The sequence below is a fragment of the Taeniopygia guttata genome, chromosome W (assembly GCF_048771995.1).
Source record: "Taeniopygia guttata chromosome W, bTaeGut7.mat, whole genome shotgun sequence".
Taxonomy (NCBI): Eukaryota; Metazoa; Chordata; class Aves; order Passeriformes; family Estrildidae; genus Taeniopygia; species Taeniopygia guttata.
In genome coordinates this window covers 14,948,567-14,964,967 of record NC_133064.1, presented here as the reverse complement: position 1 = coordinate 14,964,967, position 16,401 = coordinate 14,948,567, and the positions used below count along the sequence as shown (strand labels likewise).

The 16,401-nt window shown below is 43.4% G+C and overlaps 1 long non-coding RNA gene across 5 annotated transcripts in view; it reads right to left on the bottom strand.

The window, feature by feature from the left end:
• LOC116806944 (uncharacterized) overlaps positions 1–12,180 on the bottom strand; it is a 56,298-nt gene extending 44,118 nt beyond the window's left edge. For all 5 annotated transcript variants that reach the window (XR_012053378.1, XR_012053376.1, XR_012053377.1 and 2 more), the window contains exons 1-3: positions 7,692–12,180; positions 4,228–7,489; positions 2,593–2,702 (exon numbers count right to left, since the gene is read on the bottom strand). This is a non-coding gene — a long non-coding RNA (uncharacterized lncRNA). The remainder of the gene's footprint in view (positions 1–2,592; positions 2,703–4,227; positions 7,490–7,691) is intronic.
• Between the last annotated feature and the right edge of the window lie 4,221 nt (positions 12,181–16,401).

Here is a 16,401-nt window from a genome sequence, read left to right as displayed (position 1 = left end):
GTTCCTAAAGTACCAGGCCATCATGGTAGAACAAAATAATATAGAAAGAGTAGTAACTAACATTGTCAACCCAGCTTCTTTTCTCAGTAGAAATCAAAGAAAAGCCATACACCATGATTGCCCTGAGACTACTGAAACTACTTACTCCAGATGCCCAGACTTAAAGAACACTCCTTTAAATGATACAGAAACCTAGTTCACTGATAAGAGCAGCTACGTTGACAGCAGAAAGCAACAAGCTGAGTATGCAGTCACTACCTACAAAAAGGTAATAGAATCCAGACCCTTACCAACAAGCACCTCTGCGCAGAAGGCCGAGATTATTGCACGGCCCTGTGCCTTAAAAATGGCAAACAAACTCTAGATATGCCTTCAGAGTTGTGCACCCACATAGAGCTGTCTAGAGAGAGAGAGAAGACTACTAACCTCACAAAAAAAGAACATCAGACATACACAAGAGATAATCCAGCTGCTAGAAGTATACATATTAAAGCACACCAGAGAGTAAACTCAGAATTAGAAAAAAGAAATGAGCTAGTAGATAGAAAGGCAAAGAAAGCAGTAGAGAGTAAAGTAAATATAGACACATTTCCCTTAAAGGTAAGCCAAAAAATAATAATACTAATCAAGAAGGACATATAACCAAGAAGGATGGGCTATGGACTGCCAGTGAAGGGGAGCTAGAATTCCCTTCCCATACGTGTAGTCACTAGTAAAAGAGAAGCACCAAAAAATACACTGGAACCTAACTACTTAAAAGCTTTTTTAAAGTATAGCTCCTTTCCCAAAATAACCAAAGCTACCGGTGTTACAGAGTGCATCAAAAGTAAGTAGTAGTTCCCACAAGTTTTTATAACACATATATAATTTAGAGAATCATAATCATTGACAAGAACTTATATGCCAAGTGAACTGACAGTATGATCCTTGCCTCCAAACTAACCCCAAGAATACCCCAAACAAAACTCAGACAAATTAAGAAGAGCCATAAATCTAGACAACAGTAGAAAATTTGCTTTTCAAAACCCCCATAGAAAGGGGAGTGTCAATATTTATAAATATTAGCAAATACATTTTCAGAGTAACCAGAAACATTTTCCTAAACTGTCAGTGACCAGAGTAAATAATACTAGTTTTAGAATTCCAGTCACAATAGTACATGTAGCTAAAACTCAGAGCAAAGAGCTAAGTGAACCAGTACATAACATACAGCCTGATAACTGTCTACCTTAAGTCTCTTACAAAAAAGACTTTAGAACCACAGTGAGAAAACACCAATCCAAATGCTTCTCACCACCCCCACCGCAATCAAGATTAAGAAGCAGAATGCCTAGATCCACCATGCTCAAATAAAAATGGCCCCAGAAGCCCCTTAAAAACTGACACCAAGAGACAATGAACTGAGACTAAAACTTATTCAGGCAAAATGAATGTATTGTGGGGGGGGGGGGGGAGTTTGCAATTTCTTTTTTAGAATTGCTTTGTGTATAATTGTAATTAAAATCCTAGAATACCTCTATCCAAAACAATGCTCAGTAGCCTTGGTCCCAGGTTCCAATCAATATACTAAATCTATGAGAGAGCTAGTCACTACATCAGGTAGGCTAAGAAACTTAAAACAACCCCTACAGTTATCCCTAAAAAGCCAGGGTCCAAAATCACAAGTTATATGTCTTTAACTTTCAGTTTTATACAAGCACAGTTTTGGATACAAGCAACAGCAACTTTAATCATACAGGAGAGGGTGAAAAGCATCTGTAACCTATAATCCTGCTTCTAATGTGGCCACTGCCTTAGTACTTACTGTACTCAAAGCCACTATTTATCTACCAATTCAAAATTCATTCAGTCACTAATCAGAAAACTGTGCTTGTATATGCTGGTAAAAATTGTGTATGCTTGAGAACTCCTTGTACTACTGTGTGCCTAGTAGGTCAAATGTACATAATAAAGCACTAAAGGGCATTTACTAATGTAAGAATTTGCATTAAGTAAAAGAATTTACTTATCATCTTGAGAAGAGGGGGGAATGAGACAGAGTGAAAATTTAACAGGGTAGAAATCCATTTGGATTTAGGTGAAATGTGCCACTTTGATCTTGCTAAATATGCTGTTTAGTCTAGCTAATATGCAGCCCTAGCAAAACTACCCCAGCTAAGGAAAAGAATGCAAATTTCTACACTAAAAGATAAGAAATAAGAAAGACTCCTCGGACCTTGAAACAGACAGGGTAGAGTAACTCAAGAGTTCTTTCTGTACTTTCTGACAAAAACTGAGTACAAGTGTAACTAGCTGTAAGTGTAATGTGAAATCAGCAGAATGAATATGTATTAACCTATTGTGAAATTCTATGCATATAGAAATTAGTAAGGGTAATAAAAAAGGATCAAGAGTTCTCAGAGGTACGCATGTCCATTGAAAAGCAACGAATCCTGACATACGTCCAGAGTGCTGTGAATAAACATACCCATTCCCTACAAATCTTTATTAAAATTGTGGAGTTTGATTTTTCATCCGCGTTTCACTAGTACTGCTACATGAGCAAATGGCATGCTTCTAATTGGACTGTATATTCTACTCAGTTTGGCTTACCTGTGCTCAGCAGACGTAGGAACTCTGAAGAGCACCTCTGGTCTGAACAAGAGTTCTTGTTGACATTTGGAGGGTGGCAGAGCACTGAGCGTCCCTTCAAAAACACCATTCTGTGTGGGAAGGCAATCCAGACACACAGAAGATAAAATGGTTATATGCACTGGCATCCAGCTGAGATCACCACAGATTTAGAAGTACAGCCTCTACCTGACATCACCTGTAGTCATTTACTCACAGAAAACTCACTCCCTAATTCCGCCATGCATGAACTGTAGAATTTTATTCTTAATTTGAAATACCAAATATTTTCCATCTATTTTGTCTTTCATACTCACTTGAATGATCTACAAATGGCATGAACTACAGGCAGATGCATGGGGAAGGCTAGCACAAGTCCTGCTGAACTTTTGCAGTTCCAGAAAACAACTGCTGGCCCGCTCAAGTACATCAAACTTCTCAGGATTCAGCTCGATAGTAGCTGTCAAAGTGAGCTACACCTGTTGAATTCACAAAAAAAATCTAGTTCTAATATCATCTAGTTCTAAATTCTAATTCTTAAGAAAATTCTTCCTGAGGGCTGCAAAATATTTTGTAATCCATATTATCTCATTGCTCGTCAGAAGGTATGTAAGAACAAGGCTGTTCTGTATGTTCTTCTGTCAATGCCCTTGTTTGCTATTCAATAGCACCCTCAAGATTTCAAAATGTTGCAGAATTTCCCCAAAACTACAGATGTCAGCAACAAGGAACGTGTGTGCTCTTAGAGCGCCTAATGCCACCTCTGAGCTGATACCCAGAGCCTGGGGAAATGACTTCTTATTCCCATGGAAAATGGCTTCTCTTTGTAGCCACTCGCACTGGCCCACAGTGGTGTCCTGACGTCAAAATTTTCAAACTTTGCAGGATTTCTCCAAAACTACACATGTCAGTACTAGGAACCTGTGTGATCATATAGCCCCAAATTCCACATCTCAGCTGATAACTAGAGCCTGGGGAAATTACTTCCTTTTCCCATGGAAAATGGCCTCCCTTTGCAGCCACTTGCACTGGCCACAATGGCATCCTGACCTCAAAATTTGTAAACTTTGCAGGATTTCTCCAGAACAACAGATGCCAATGAATAGGAACCTGTGTGATTTTGGAGCCCCAAATGCCACCTCTGAGCTGATACCCAGAGCCTGAGGAAATATCTTCATTTTCTCATGGAAAATGGCCTTTTTTTGTGGCCAATCGCACTGGCCTTCAGTAGCATACCAACTTCAAAATTAGCAAATTTTACAGGATTTCTGCAAAGCGACAGATGTCAGTGTCAGTTCCTTCCCCGCTGGATTCCTAGAGGAAGACCAGGCCCATCTACTCTATCACCAGACCTTCAGAGAAAACGACACCCTTCTACAGGATCACCACTTCATCAGCATTTCATCTGCCACTCCAGGAGGAGCAGCCACCATTTAACTGGACTATTGCCAACACCCTGACTCCTCAGGGTGTCAGGTTTCTGACTCTATCAGTAGTTTTGTTTGTGCTAATTACATTTTTTTTTTCCTGGTAAAGAATTGTTATTCCCATTCCCATATCTTTGCTTTAGAGCCTTTTAATTTGGAAATTGTGGTAATTTGGAGGGAAGTGGTTTACCTTTTCCATTTCATGGGAGGCTCTTGCCTTCCTTCACAGACTCCTGTCTTTTCAAACCAAGACAGATTTTGGTGCCCAACGTGGGGCTCGAGGGCACTGAGAGGAAAAAAGCATTAAGAGTTCTTAAGTAATTTAATTTTTGTGTGTGTGTTTGTGCTGATATAGAAACATCTTTAAGTGTCACCATGTGGTCTAGCTTACCCTGGTTCTGATGGCACGTGGTCGCAGCTGTATTTCTCCCATTTGCAGGCCCTTATCTAGACATGGGTCCTATAACTAAGGCTACTGTGTCTGTTATACAGTTTGGCTTATGGGTTAATAAGGTGAGGAATTCATGGATCTTTAATTTCCTCTGGAAGGCAGGTACATGGATTCAGAACTATCACACACTAACTGTATGTTTTTGGGGTTACTTTAGTAATGGTACCTACTGTGAGGAAATGACACCGGGGGAAATTTATTTCCCAACCTTTTAACCATCTTCTTGGGTCTGCTCCACCAGTTTTCAAAGGGTTAATATCCACTCTAAATGCTAATGATATCATACAATAGGTGGTGTTGCTGATATGCTTGCTATATTTAGCACTCAGAGATAAGGGAAGATTAACCTGGATAACTACCCTGACACCTATACCAGAGACTGAAGATGCTGCTGCAGAGCTTGACACTGCTCCAGAGACTGGAGATGCTGCTACTCCAGAGCCTGACCCTGCCCCACAGCCCGCCTCAGAAATTAACCACCCAGCTTGGGTGAGGGTTCTGGTTACCTGAGATGCTGGAGTGCATTTCCCCAGCTGGTGAGAAACCCGCCCTTTGCCTTGAAGAGGGACAGTCTAATAGTACAGCTGTGGAACCCACAGATGTTACAACTGTCCAGGTTCCAGCTGAACCACAAAGGCAGTCACAGCTAGCAGCAGTTCCCTGGTAGAAAAAAGGAGGTCTAAGATGAAAGCAGAGCACCCAGATAAGGATAGGAATGGAAGAACCTCACAACCCAACAGGGGAGCCAGAGGTTGCGATCATCACCAAGTCCCTGACATATGAAAGTCTCCATAATCTGCACAAAGACATTGTGCGACGAGGGCATGAGGCATATAGCACCTGGTTACTCCGGGTCTGGGACCTTATGGGTACAGGCATGCAGCTGGACAGTGGTGAGGCAAGGAACTTGGGACCCTTGCCCCAGGACTCAGGTAGGAATCAGACTTTTGTAAGGGAGCCAGGATCCCTTTCTCTCTGGGAGCGGCTTTTAATGAGTGTCAGAGAGAGGTTTGTCCACAGGGAGAGAATGCAGGAGCACCATCATAGAGTGCGCTGGAAGACCCTTGAGGAAGGGATCCATCAGCTGAGGGAAGTGGCAGTATTGGAGGTATTCTTTGGGAGGGATGGACAGCATAATAATGACCCCGACAAGGTCAGGTGCACAGGGCAAATGCTGTGGAGTCTAGCAAATCTTGGGCCATCTCAGTACACCACTTTCACTGCAACAGTTGATGCTGACACTAACAGAGAGACAGTGGGCTCTGTTGCCAACAAACTTAGGAATTATGAGAGTATGATTAATGGCCCAATGCAGGCTCATATCTCAGCTGTGATTAAGGAGTTCAAACAGGAGATGAAGAAGGTTAATGCAGCACCCGTGCGAGTCACAGGCCCCAAAGTCAGAGCCCAACATTCCCCAGCTAGAGAGAGAGGGTACACCCCAAGGGCTAATCTGTGGTTCTTCCTGCGTGACCATGGGGAAGACATGGGGAGGTGGGATGGGAAACCCACTTCTGTCCTGGCAGCACGGGTGCATCTTATTTATTAAAAATATGGATATTGATCTAGTACCGATATCCAACTGTGAAAGACAAAAACTCTCTAACAGTTTAAAGTTAGAAAGTGTATATTTATTCGACGCCAGGCAGCATGCGGGATAGCTCCCAAATACACACCGCACCTTCCAGGTGATTACAGAGTCTTTTTATCCATACAAGTATTGAATACCCAAATACAAATAAATATTCATAACTTTGGTACATCCCATTCCCTGCTTTGTATGCTAATCACTCCAAAAGCTATTAAGGATGTGTAGTTTGTCCCTTGAAATGGGTCGGTGGTCCCTTTCAAGGGGAGGGGTCCCAAAATGAGGAAGTAAATGAAGTCTTCCTTGTTCTGACCTTTCTACCTTTTCAATGCAAATATGACAAATGAACTCTTGGTAGAACTCCCATTCCTTGTCTTCAATTGGTTTCAGAACAGAGGAGGCCCACAATTGTCTTATGTTCCTAAAAGCTATTTTTCAGTTTCTATATTCTTCATTATAAACCCAGGTAACTAAACATTGTGCTGACAAGCAATCAATTATTAGTTAACTACTAACTCCTAACTTCATCAAGGCCTACTCATTTATTATTTTTATTTTAATTAACTCTAGGAAGGCTTATTTCTAACTAAAATCTTAGCTCCTCTAAAATTTCTAAATTCCTTAAAGTTTACATTTCACACCAACTCAAGGAGGGAAACTAACCAGGGGAGTTCCACCAAGGTGAAGGTACCCTCAACCTCCCATGACCAAGCTTTTGGGTACGACCTTTCAGATCCCCTTGAAGGAACCTCTAGTATGTATGCCCAGGAAAGGAATAATAACCAGTGTTAGAGGGGCCCTGCTTCTAGCCAGGGAGAGGCACGGGAAAACCGGACCTTCTGGACAGTGTGGATCCGATGGCCTGGCACATCAGAGCCATAAAAATATGATGCTTTAGTTGGTACTGGTGCACAGTGTACTCTGATACCATCAGGACGTGTGGGGGCGGAGCCTGTTTCCATTGCTGGTGTGACAGGGGGATTGCAGCAATTGACCCTGGTGGATGCTGAGGTGAGCCTGACTGGGAAGGAGTGGAAGAAACATCCCATAGTGACTGGCCCAGACGCTCCGTGTATTCTAGGCATAGACTTCCTCCGGATCGGCTATTACAAAGACCCAAAGGGACTCAGGTGGGCTTTTGGAATAGCTGCTGTAGAGGCAGAGGACATTAAGCAATTAAACACCTTGCCTGGACTGTCAGAAAACCCGTCTGCAGTAGGACTCCTAAGGGTGGAAAAGCGACCTCGACAGTGCACCGCCGGCAGTATCGGATGGATCGAGATGCCGTGATCCCCATCCACAGAATGATTCGTGAGCTGGAGAGCCAAGCGGTGGTCAGCAAAACCCACTCACCCTTCAACAGCCCTGTTGCAGAATTTCTGAGAGAGAGAGGGCATATTCTCTCAAAGAGGCCTGAAAAAATAAAAGAGGCTGATTTAGAACAGCTGGTTTTGTGGGCAAGGAACAAAGGCAAGTTGCAAAACTCTTTGCTGATTTTTAGTGAAACCGAATGTCAAGAACTAGGGCAGTTGCTTTGGCACACCGTGGTGGAGGGCGGAAAGGATAAGAAAACAGCACTGGAGTTCAGAGGCATTTGGAAAAAAGTTTTACATACCTTGCAGAGCATGGCCGTGGAGAAAAAAGCCGCAGAAGCCACCTTTCAGGCATTTGAGCGGTCCACACCAGAACAGATAGTAGTTCAGAAGCCATCAAGGGTTGAAAAATTCTTTAGTGTTTATAACATGCGGCCAGTGCGTGGGCAGAAGGCTCCAGTCAGTCCCTCTGTTAAGGAATTTGTCGCTCGTATAGACGCGGGTGCAGAGCCAGGTGGCGTGGGGCCGGGCAGCGCTGGACCAAGCGGACTGGGACACGCGGGCACAGCAGCGGCGGAAGTTCGTCCACAGACAGCGGATGTAGACAGATCACTGGTCCCGCGAAATGAGGCAAACCAGGAAGTAGCCCCACCGCCTCTTTCGGGAGGCAGGGTGACACCTGAGGAGGCAGGCGGAGTTGGTGTCGAAAGGGGGCTGAATCAGGAGGCGGGACACAGGGGCGGAGATCAAGGCGGAGACCAGGGCGGAGATGTGACTGAGGTGGCACTGGCCCTTCACCCCCCCCGTGGTGGCTGAGGTGCGGCTCGGTGGTACCCGACGGCAGCGGACAGCCCGGCGCGGGGCGGGGGGGCTGAATGCAGTCGTGCTTGCGAGATGACAGAGGCAGCTACTCAGACAACAGCAGCGCAGACCCCCGCCGCAGTCAGCCCCCACCCCACGACGGTAGCCCTGCACTGCCCACTCCCACCAGGCTCCGATTCTGATGACTCAGAGTCAGACTCCCCTGATGTCAATTGTTGTAGGGAGAAGCGATCACAAAATAAGATGCAAAGACCAAATATATTACAGCAAAAAATAGCCCAACTTGCCACCCTTTCAAATCATCAGGTTCAATCAGTGGAACCTTCCACTGAGCAGCAATTGGCATTGCCAGCAGTTTTAAAAAATCCATTGCAGTCGCGATGGGCTTCAGTAGTAAAAGATGCTATTTTAGATGGTGATTGGGAAGCTGTCAGCTCTCTGGCCTGTTCTGTCATAGTATCTAATGGGAATGCTGTGTGGGAGAACCATGAGTGGAAAATCCTCCAATCAGCTAAGCAGACAGTCACCACTTATGGGATCAGGTCAGAAGCATCAAGGAACATCATTCAATATATATTTACAGCAGATGTGCTTTGTCCTTCTGATTCATCTAGCATTGCATCCTTGTTGCTGACACCTTCACAGTTCCTCATGTTTGAAAGGGAGTGGAGATGTTTAGCAGTTAAGGAAGCCAACAGACATACAGTACTGGGAGATCCTTTCTATGGAATCCAGCCAGATATGCTGACTGGGCATGGACCAAATGCAACCAACAGAGTGCAACTTACCTACCCCATTGAAATGCATCTATTGTCACAGCAGCTGGCCCATAAAGCTTTGCTTTTAGTCCCAGATAAGAAGAAACCAGCATCTTATGTGACTATAAAGCAAGGAGCCACCGAACCATATGGACAATTTATTGATAGGCTGTCAGCTGCCTTGAAAGATGCTCCTGATGTATCACCAGATGTTCAAGATCATTTATTCCGCTCACTTGCTTTTGAAAATGCTAACTCACATACAAGAACCATCTTAGCCACCTTTCCTCAAGGCTGTCCAGTCGACAAGATGCTTGTTAGAGCCACAAGTGCAGAACAGAGCAACCAAGCTGCAGCATTCACAGTCGCAATCCAAGGTGGAATACAACAGCAAGGACGCATCATTGCAGCTGCTTTATCAAGCAACAACACAAGGAGACAGAAAACGTAACGGAAAGTACAGCAATACTAAGTCATTCCCCAAGATGCAAAGAAGGATGAACATTATACAAATCAATGTTATTTCAAATATGATATAGATGACAATCACTATATAAAGATAGAAGTATTAGTAATGATTTAACTACCAAAAATGTCTTTGAAAACAGAGCATTTGAGAAATGTCAGTTAGATGGAATGTTGGTATTGAGTTTGTAATCTTTTGTTTTGGGCTTTTATAGATAATAATATAAATAGTGATTGTTACGTTTTATAGATAATAAGATAAATAGTGATTGTTATTAATGTTATATGAATGCTTTAAAAAGATTGTCTTAAAATATTTTAAATATTTCTTGTTGATAAGTTGATCATATAATGTGAGTCATCTGATTTTTGTGATAAGAATTTGTATTAAGGTGTTTTTATAGTATTTACAGTTTTCATGTTTTATTGTCTCTTTAGGTGATTGATTAGAAGATGTTTTTTCAGGATCCAGTGTTTTTGATTTTTTAACTACTCATGTGTTTTCTTTATCCAACCTTTTATGCAGCTGAAATTCATCTTTACAAATTCATGGTACAGATTTTGGTTAAGATTTCAGACTTCAAATTTTCAGATTTCTGAAGAGAGAATTTGCTGTGTTTAGGGAATCTCTGCCTTGAAAGAAATTTTAGACAGATTTGGTTATTTGATGGTTTGATAAATTTTTAATCATAAGGTTTTTTACTGATAACTGTTATTTCTAAGGCTTTTGTTTCATAATGTGTTAAAGGAGATCCTCCAATTAGAGTTCGAGTTCTGGCCAAGCTCTGGCTCTACCTGGATGGTGTGATTGACCCAGGTGTTTTCTGCATCAAAAAGTATTCAAGTCATTTTGACTTGACAATTTGACAATATAGGACAGCTGAGTCTCAAAGGGAGTTTTGGAAGGGCATGATCCGGACATGTTTTATCCAAATCTCTGTTGTTTTAAGGATTGTCAGCTGCTGCAGACTCTGGGATGACAATTTGATAGTATAGCACTTGGTCACTGTGATTTTATATGTAATATTAATTGTGTATTATCTGATTGATTTTTATTTGTTGTTAGTCTCTTTACTATATGCATTGTTCTGTTCTTGATGTTTTTTCATGTTTATAACAAAGATGTTGATATCTCCATTTCTTTATGCAATGTTAGAGAACAGAATTGAGAAAGAACCCTCCAGTCCCTGTGGGGAAGTTGGGCTTGTTTGTGTTTTAACAGGTGCAGAATCTGGATGGATTTCGGTGAAGAATGTGGAACTTATCAACTGCAAGAGAGCACTGATCTCTCCACAAGTGGAAACAGAAGATGCACAGAAAGTAGATTGTGAAAAGATTTGTGTTTCACTCATAAAAGATTGTGGACTTTGGGGTTTTTTTTTCATAAGTGTGTTTTTAATGGTGTTATAGAATTTAATTACTAAGTTTTAATGGGTTTTAGTAGTGCCTGTGATTCTTCTGTTCAATTTGCCATTGTTTTTCAATGGCAAAAAAAAAAAAAAAAAGAGGGAAAATAAGTTAGATAATGGTAAGCATGACATTAAGTTTATCATACGTTATAGTTTGTATTTGGAATTAAGTTTGTTCCTGTCATGTTAAACAGGGAAATCTAAAACATGATAAATATGTGGTGGGTCAGAGTGTTTTTGCTAAGCAGTGTTTTATTAACTAAGGTATTTGGAATGTTTGACATTGACAAGAGACAAAACATGTGGATCACTTGGGCAAAACAAACTGGGCAGGATTCACTGTTTGCTCCTGACAAGCCAAACCGAGTGCTCTCCAATTAGACCCCAATTGTAAAGATTAAGTATCATTATGACGGTGCACATCTGTAATAGTAGCCTCAATTTTCTCCCCAAGATTTGCTTCAGTGCAAGCTCTCACACAATTGAAAATCCTGGCCTGCTGTTCAGGAAAGTAAATTAATATTACATCTAAAATGTTAAGTGAGCTTGCCACTGATATAGGCAGTACCTGTCATGCAGTTCTTCAAAACAGAGCTGCCATTTATTTCCTTCTTCTAGCACAAGGACATGGGTGCGAAAAATTTGAAGACATGTGCTGCATGAATTTGGCTGACCACTTTCAATCAATTCACAAACAGTTATCAAAACTGAAAGACAACACGGCGGAACTTGTTATCGTAGACCCTCCGTTTGCTAATTGGCTCAATTCTTTAGGTTTTGCTAGTTGAGTCAAAGATATAGTTCATTTTGCTATTGTATTTTTCCGTATTATTATAATTAGTTTAGTCTCTATACTGTGTTTATTATAGTGTATGCAAAAGATAGTGTACCACGCCTTAAAGTCAGCCTGTGTAGCTCAAAAAGAAAAAAGAGGGAATTGTTACAGAATTTCTGAGAGAGAGAGAGAGAGAGCATGATTTATGTCTGGAGTGAGAATTGAGCTACCCACTTAGACTAGGCCCTGATAAGCGGCCTTGACGGGGCCTAGAAGCCTTTGATGCAGTGAGAATTCAGTTGTGGCGCAGTTAGAAATTATGTTAAGGTAACTACAAAGTAATCAGCTATCTGAGCATGAATTAGAATAGAGCTACAGTGTGAAAAGCCTGACCACCTTAAGGCAAAGGTAAACAATGTTAGCGTGCCAATCAGAGTGCCTTTGTAAACTGTAAACTATATAGAAGTGTATAAAAACTGCCATCTTCTCTTGAATAAACGGAGAACGTTGCATTGATCATATTGGTTGGATGTGCGTTCTGTCCTGTCCAGTTTTCCCAATTTATGAGGTCCCTGGCTTTGACATCAGGTTCTTGGATTGCCCCAGAAGCCTCAATGAGCAAAACGGAGGGCTCTCTAATTAGACTCCAACCGTACAGATCAAGTATCATTATGGAGACACACATCTGCAATACTAGCCTCAATTTTCTCCCCACGAGTTGCTTCAGCACAAGCTCTCACACAATTGAAAACCCTGGCTTGCTGGACAGGAAAGTAAATTAATATTAGATCTAAAATGTTAAGTGAGCTTGATGTAGATAGTACCTGTCATGCAGTTTTTCAAAACAGAGCTACCACTGACTTCCTTCTTCTAGCACAAAGACATGGGTGCGAAAAATTTGAAGGCATGTGTGTAAGGAATTTATCTAACCACTCCCAATCAATTCACAAACAGTTAACACAACTGAAAGGCAACATGAAAAAACTTGTTGTAGACCCTCCGTTTCCTAATTGGCTCAATTCTTTAGGTTTTGCTAGTTGAGTCAAAGATTTAGTTCATTTTGGTATTGTATTTTTTCTTATTACTATAATTATTTTAGGCTCTATACAGTGTTTATTACAGTGTATGCAGAAGATAGTGCACTGCACCTTCAAGTCAGCCTGGGTAGCTCAAAAGGAAAAGAGGGAATTGTTGCCGAAATTCTGAGAGACAGAAGGCATGATTTATGTCTGGAGTAAGAATTGAGCTACCCGTCAGACTAGGCCCCTGATAAGCAGCCTTGGTGGGGCCTGGAAGCCCTTTGCATAGTAACAAATTAGTTGTGGCGCAGTTTGAAATTATGTTAAGGTAACCACCAAGTAATGAGCTATCTGAGTGTGAATTAGGGTAGAGCTGCAGTGTGAAAAGCCTGACCACCTTAAGATGAAGGTAAACAATGTTTGCTGACCAATGATACTGTGTTCACGACTTGCAAACTGTGTTGGAGTGTATATAAACTGCCATCTTTCAGACAATAAACAGAGAACATTTGATTGACCATATTGGCCTGATCTGCATTTGTCCAGTCCAGCTTTCCTGTCTAGCGAGGTCCCTGGCTTTGCAGCCCCATCTGGCCTTTGCGCAAATCTGACAGAGAATGGAGATTGACTGTAGACTATCGTGGCTTAAATGAAGTGACTCCACCGCTGAGTGCTGATGTACCGGATATGCTGGAAATCCAGTACGAGCTGGAGTCCAAGGCAGCAAAGTGGTATGTCACTATTGATATTGCTAATGCATTTTTCTCCATTCCTCTGGCAGCAGAATGCAGGCCTCAGTTTGCTTTCACCTGGAGGGGTGTGCAATACACCCGGAACCGACTGCCCCAGGGGTGGAAACACAGCCCCACCATCTGTCATGGACTGATCCAGACTGCACTAGGAAAGGGTGAGGCTCCAGAACACCTGCAATGCATCGATGATATCATTGTGTGGGGGAGCACAGCGGCAGAAGATTTTGAGAGAGGTGAGAGGATCATCCAGATACTGCTAGAAGCTGGCTTCGCCATCAAGAAGAGCAAAGTCAAGGGACCTGCCTGAGAGATCCAGTTCGTGGAAGTGAAATGGCCAGATGGACGGCACCAGACTCCCACTGAGGTCATCAACAAGATCACGACAATGTCTCCACCAACCAGAAAAAAGGAAACACAAGCTTTCCTAGGTGCTATAGGTTTTTGGAGAATGAACATTCCTGAGTATAGCCAGATTATGAGCCCTCTTTACCTGGTTACCCGCAAGAAAAGTGATTTCCACTGGGGCCCTGAGCAGCAACAAGCCTTCACCCAGATCAAGCAGGGGATCGCTCATGCAGTAGCCCTTGGCCCAGTCAAGACGGGACCAGATGTGAAGAACGTGCTCTATTCTGCAGCCGGGATCCATGGTTTGTCCTGGAGCCTTTGGCAGAAGGTGCCTGATGAGACTCAAGGCCACCCATTGGGATTCTGGAGCTGAAGTTACAGAGGGTCCAAAGGCAACTACACCCCAACAGAGAAGGAAATTTTGGCTGCCTACGAAGGAGTTCAAGCCTCCTCGGAGGTGATTGGCACAGAAGCACAACTCCTTCTGGCACCCCGACTACCGGTGCAGGGGTGGATGTTCAAAGGAAAGGTTCCCTCCACCCACCATGCCACCAGTGCTACATGGAGCAAATGGATTGCCCTCATGACTCAGCGTGCCCATATTGGAAACCTGAATCTCCCTGGGATTTTGGAGATAATTACGAACTGGCCGGAAGTTGAAACCTTTGGTCTCACTGACGACAAGGAACAGGTACAAGCGACAAGGGCTGAAGAAGCTCCACCATATAACCAACTACCAGCAGAGGAAACACGCTATGCTCTTTTCACTGACGGTTCCTGTCGCATCATAGGGATGAACCGGAAGTGGAAAGCAGCCGTATGGAGCCCCACACGACAAGTTGTACAAGCTACCAAAGGAGAAGGTGGATTGAGCCAACTCACTGAACTCAAGGCCGTTCAGCTGGCTCTGGACGTTACTTAAAGGGAGAAGTGGCCAAAACTCTATATAGCGATTCGTGGATGGTAGCCAATGCTCTGTGGGGCAGGCTGGGAAGGTGGAAAAAGGCCAACTGGCAATGTAGACGCAAACCAATCTGGACTGCTGACATATGGAAAGACATTGCTTCTCGGGTGGAGAAACTAACGGTGAAAGTCCGTCATGTAGATGCCCATGTCCCCAAAAGTCGGGCTAAGGAGGAGCACTGAAACAATGAGCAGGTAGATCAGGCAGCAAGAATAGAGGTGTCAAAGATAGACTTAGATTGGTACTATAAGGGGGAGTTGTTCCTGGCTCGATGGGCTCATGATGCCTCAGGTCATCAGAGCAGAGATGCCACCGACAAGTGGGCACGAGACCAAGGGGTGGATCTAACCATGGACAGTATTTCTCAGGTTATCCATGACTGTGAGAGGTGTGCTGCTATCAAACAGGCCAAGCAGTGTAAGCCCCTATGGTATTGGCGGGCGGTAGTGCAAGTACAAGTATGGGGAGGCCTGGCAGATTGACTACATCACGCTGCCTCAGACACGCCAAGGCAAGTGCTACGTGCTGACCATGGTGGAAGCCACCACTGGATGGCTGGAGACCTACCCTGTGCCTCATGCCACTGCCCGGAACACCATCTTAGGCCTGGAAAAGCAAGTCCTGTGGAGACATGGCACACCTGAGAGAATTGAGTCTGACAACGGCACCCATTTCAAGAATGGCCTTATTAACACCTGGGCCAGAGAACATGGTATCGAATGGATATATCATATTCCCTATCATGCTCCAGCTGCCGGCAAAGTTGAACCGTGCAACGGACTCCTTAAGACTACCCTGAAGGCACTTGGTGGGGGAACATTTAGAAACTGGGAAATAAACCTGGCAAAAGCAACCTGGATGGTCAACACCCGAGGGGCCATCAATCGAGCTGGTCCTGCCCAGTCAGAACCCTTGAATACAGTAGATGAAGTCCCTGTGGTACATATGAAAGGTATTTTAGGAAAAACTGTTTGGATTAATCCCACCTCAGGCAAAGACAAACCCATCCGTGGGATTGTTTTTGCTCAAGGACCTGGTTACACTTGGTGGGTAATGCAGAAAGATGGGGAAACCCGTTGTGTACCACAGGGAAACCTGGTCTTAAGTGAGAACTGGGTGTAAGATTTCAGTGTGATGCAGATGGAAATAGAATAAGGGGTGGATAATGTCCTGGTATGTAAGCATGTGTTCTATTTGCCATCTGTTGGAGGTTGGGCAGTTTCTTATCTCTTCCAAGAACAATGTCTCCCCCCAGGGAGATATCTTCTGTTAATGAGCCATTGAATGACTCACTGCATGACTGGTAAAATTACATCATCCCACTGTGGGATGCTCCACCCAGAGGGAGGAGCCAAGCAACCCTACCTGCATAAAATCAGCACTTTTTGGGACACCAGAGCAGCCCCTTCACTGGATTCCCAGAGGAGCAGCTCTCTTCTCTGCTGGATTCCCAGAGGAGCAGCTTCTTCCCCTCTGGATCCCCAGAGGAAGGCCAGGCCCATCTACTCTATCACCAGACCTTCAGAGAAAACAACACCCTTCTATAGGACCTCTGCTTCAGCAGCATTTCATCTGCCACTCCAGGAGGAGCAGCCACCATTTAACTGGACTATTGCCAACACCCTGACTCCCCAGGGTGTCAGATTTCTGACTCTATCAGTAGATTTGTTTGTACTAATTACATTTTTTTAATTTTTTTTTTT